The sequence below is a fragment of the Setaria viridis genome, chromosome 2 (genome assembly GCF_005286985.2).
Source record: "Setaria viridis chromosome 2, Setaria_viridis_v4.0, whole genome shotgun sequence".
Lineage (NCBI taxonomy): Eukaryota > Viridiplantae > Streptophyta > Magnoliopsida > Poales > Poaceae > Setaria > Setaria viridis.
This window is the reverse complement of record NC_048264.2, coordinates 24,748,611-24,753,687: the sequence shown is the minus strand read 5'-3', so window position 1 is coordinate 24,753,687 and position 5,077 is coordinate 24,748,611.

The following is a 5,077-nucleotide window of genomic DNA, read 5'->3' as shown; positions in this document are numbered from 1 at the left end:
CGACTCTTGCCGTTCATTATAGGCGTGAAAGTAGCTGCACCTTCGGCGACTACGTCCATCTCGTCACCCACCTGTGAAGCCGCCACACAGAAAACAATACAATGTCCACAGAAACAACACTCCTCCGAAGCTCAATTTCACCATCACAAGTGACAGGCATTCTTCCATCTCGAGACTCAAGCAATACAGTGTCCTCTTTACTTGCGCTAGCGGTGCGGCAAACTACTCGTCCTCGGTAGCGATCCAGCCATGACCCATCAACAACTTTGGCGCTTACTACAGTAGCCTCAACTGCTTGAACAAGTACAGCAAATTTGATCTCAAGCATGCTAAGCTTGCTTGAGCAACATCAGCGAATCATGGGTGCATTCTTTTCGTAACAAGTAACCGTGTAGTGTTGGAAGAATTTCAGGCACAACACTTTATCCTCGGACTCTGTTTCCCCCCCTTTACTTTAGATCAACTTCGAACGTGACTGGATCAACTATCACAACTGCACGAGATGGGCCTGTCAACAGCAGATATGAATCTGCTGCAGGGGAGCCACATGTTTTCTTCCTGGCTATTCCTCAAGGATAAACCAAACACTAGAAACATCCTACGTAGGAAATGTAGAGTCTTGGATGACTACAGTTGTACTATCTATAGTGCTGGAGTGGAAGAGACTTCAAACCACCTATTCTTCACATGCTCCTTCAGCAGCTAATGCTGGCGATTGTTGCATATTCATTGAAACCAAAACATACATTGTTTCGATAGGATTGTTGAGGCCCATCGAGACTTTGGTTCAAGGATATTCAGAGAGATTCTCATTGTAGCTTGTTGGGCTATGTGGAAACATCGGAATGAGGTCATTTTTTATGGCGTCCCAATCCCGCTACAAAGATGGAAATTAATTTTCATGGAAGAACTAACGCTTGTTTCACTTAGAACTGAGCCATTCTTGAAACAGGAGCTTGAAGTTTGGTTATGTAATATAAGATAGTTTTTTACTCTTTATTTTTTCCTTTTGGACTTGTAGTCCCAACACCTGTAAATATCTTCTTTTAACATATATATAGAAAAAAAATCAGTAGGGGCCTCCCCTATTGTTATCCTAAAAAAAACTGTTTTGGATGTATGGGTTTCCTTGGTATCCTGGTGTGCATCTGCATCAGTAGTCAACATAGGGCCTGTTCGCTTCAGCTTATAAGCCGGCTGAAAAGCTGAAATGGCTGATTTGTTGTGAGAGGAAAATACTGTTTGGTGGCTGATAAGCCAGCTGAATAAGCTAAAGCGAACATGCCCATAGCCGCCAATATGCTTGCTTGTTGTGCATTCACTGTTGGCACTTACACATGCATACCCAGATGTGTTTTGTTTTGCCTCTTGGCAGGTTATATGGGCGACAAACCATTCCACAGAAACGAGTGCCAAATCTTCAGAATAAACATAAAGACTTGGTACGTTGTCCCATATAGCAATATCGGCCTTGGCATTATTTGTGTCCGCGATAATGTATTCAAGAAGCCCTTTATCAACATATATGTTAGTCACATGATGAATGAAGTCAGCCGCTAGGAGAATGGATGATGTCGTATGTTTGCAGTCAAGGTGAAACTGTTTTCTTGCAAAACAACCATCTTCCAAACCAAAATGGAAATGGAACACTTTTATTCCCACGTCGGCGAGTACACCCTAATTCCAAACCATCTTTTGTTGAATTGGACTATACCCTTATTCCAATGAAAAAGAATGAAAGATTGAATCCCATTAGTATTATGACAGAAGTTATGTCCAGGTTTGATGTACATTAACTTGAATTTCTATACGACCGTGATTTGCATCAGTTCATGGATTGTCGATCTCATGTTCATTGTTCAGAATCCATACTATTCATTCTTATGGGACATGATAGGCTATTTTGTTACCAATAGTTTTTTACCATTGTATGTCGAAATCACATAGCCACAAGATTTCAATCCTAGTGACAAATTAATAATCCCTAGAAGATCTCCCGAGAGGTTTCCTAGACAAGGATCAGATAATCGGTGTAGATGAATTCATGGAGATAGCTGATGTAGGTAAAGCCGATGCTAAGCGAGTGCTCTGAGCTGGTGTCCATGCACTCTTTGGAAGCGATGATGATACTCCGTGGAATCTAAGTTGTGTGGAAACTATCAAACTATGCTTTCACGTCCAATCAAATTAGCATGCCGTGGAGTTTGGAGTCAAACCAGAGTCAATAGCTTTATCTGCACCACATTTTGGTCAGAAACATCACGTTGTCAGCCGTAAAATTCTACACCATGCCCATGGAAGGGTCATCCACCATTTGACTACTCCCCATTCTTACTCAAGAACCACTTACTCCGTCTGTTAAACACACTATTCAACACAATGAATACTAACACTGAGTGATAGAGACTTAATAAACCTGGTCAATTTTACTGTGCGGAGAATGGCAAATAGGACAACGATTAGTGCCAACATGAGACAACTTTACAAAACATGCATTTAATTTGATCATCATTGGAATCCAAATTGGTACATGAGTATATGTCATTATAAAGTTGAAAAGGAAAAAAAACTGCCTTGCTAATGGCGTGCACAAATACGAAGGCACTGTCAGCTGGTTTACTTCATTCCTCCATTGGAAATATAAACTAATTAGAACATCGATGGTTTTCATAAGGAATGACTGATTGGAATAGGTTGTTCCAACTTCCAAGATAGGGTGGCCAGGGACTAGGTTGCAAGGTTAAATTTAGAATAATTAGTAAACAATCATACCATTTTATGATATTTATTTGATTTTTATCTGGTGAAATTTGTTGAGTTTGCAGATGTCCGGTTCAAGTTCAAAAGTTGTAGCAACATCATCAAATCCTTTTGATCATACTAAGGACCAAAACAATGATCGACCAAGGGTGACTTGGAGCCTGTAAAAAAATTCTCCCCTCAAGAAACTAGGCATGTATCCTGATTATATCTCCAACGTGCCTCTTTTCTGATAGTAAAGGTCGCACTCGCACATACCAATTTGCAGTGTATTGACCTAGGAACATTTTTATAAAAAGGTCCAAAGCAATGCCGAAGCCAAAATGAGCAAGAACAGACACAAAACACAAGCTACAAAGAGCCACTTTAGTTAATCATAAAACAATAATCCACCCGCTTCAAACTGTAGATCATTTTAGCTTTTGTAGATACATGATTTTGGCTTTGCACCTAGTTATCGATTATGTTTAGATACATAGCAAAATCTATGTATCTAAAAAAGCCAAAATGATCTACAATTTGAAACAAAGGGAGTAGCTAGGAATGAGGACATATCATGCAAAGTAGAGACGCTTCACATAAAAATAAATAACTCAAGTGAACATGCATGCATTTATTTAACTGGTCATGATCAGGTCGTTGTTGTACCCACAAACACAAAGAGAAAGAAAGATAAACAGGATAGTTCACAATCCTATCGGAATGTATGGAAGAGGATCAGGCAATTAATTCAAGATTTATCAATTGTTGTATACATTTTTTCTGTAAGAAAATATTTTGTCCCGCTTGAACACAAGAAACAAGAAAAGCATGCAAATCTAAAATTGATGAAACTCCAGAGCTACTATCAAAAGTTCAGTTAAACTCATGATGGCATTTCCCAATATTTGAAGTACTTTTATACTATAGTGTGGATATTTTTGAGCACTTATGTTGGACACATGAAAATGATGTGATGTTATTGTCCCATCAACTTATAGCATTAAAAGTTATTGGCTTTCATCATGCAAAATCAAGCAATTAAGTATCTAGTAGAGGCTATATTTATACAGTAGACTAAAGGTCCAAGAGTTACTATTGTCCCCCTCCTCCTAGACCCATTACTATTCGTCCGCTACTTCTTTTTCTAATGTATAATTACTTGTCCAGCAAAATTGTTGTACAAATGATCAAAGATGTTGAGAGTTTTGCTTACGATGATCAGAGATAAGATCAAATCACATTGTAGTTTTCCTCTCTCAAAATAGTTTAAATTACACTATTTTAGGATTAATACTTTGATGAACTGAATTTTGAGTTAGCACTTTGATAAATTGAATTATACACTTCATATGTACATAATACATATCATTGTTGTTATTTATAATATTGACAAATCATTATACTGTGTGTAGATGACTTCTTAAAAACCTTCCAAGGATCAATATGTTGTTTATAAATATCTGCATGATACTTCATGACTGTATGTTACTTTTCTTTAAATGGAGACATCATTAGCAACATGGGGGTATCCACACCATCCACTGTGCAACCAGCACTTGTGGATCACAGAAAACATAAGAGGCAACCAGAAAAGGTTGTTATGTGAAACTAGAGCATTTGGCGCAAGCGCGCCCTATTAAGATTGTAACGTTTTAGCTCTACAAAGTACGCCCTATCAAAAATAATAACATTTTGGTTATGTAAGTACGAAAAAGAAGAAAGAAACGAATATGAATTCCACTTTTCATAGTTATGCAAAGTTGATCATGTTTAATTCAAGACGTGATTTGGACACCACATACAGACATGAAGGTTAATACATCAAAGCAAATTTTAAGAGCTACACCTGTTGATAGCGACAAAAGTTCACATAAACAATATTGTTCAATTTGAGTATATAACACAGATAAATAAAAATAGCCGCGCAACATATGTACACTAATCTAGCATTCTGAGTTGGACGGTGAAACTGGAAAATACAATTAGAATTAGGTAAAACACTTCTCTCTTGCCTAATTACATAGACACATAACTTCCACAATAGTAAGACAGATGGTTGCAAATGGCTCGGCCAGAATCACTTAGATTATTTGTCTTCCCCATGGTGCTCTTGATGTTTATGCACCTCGCTTGAAAAAATAAATGTCATAGCATAGCACAAGGATGCAACACAGGCAATAAATTAAGTTCAAACACATGGTGGCTGTCCCAGGTGTTGGAGATATGCCCTAGTGGCAATCATAGAGATGATGATATTTCATTGTATCCATGATTTATATTGTATTCCTTGAATATCCATTAAAGGCTACTTGAATTGATTTGCAATTATGTGAAT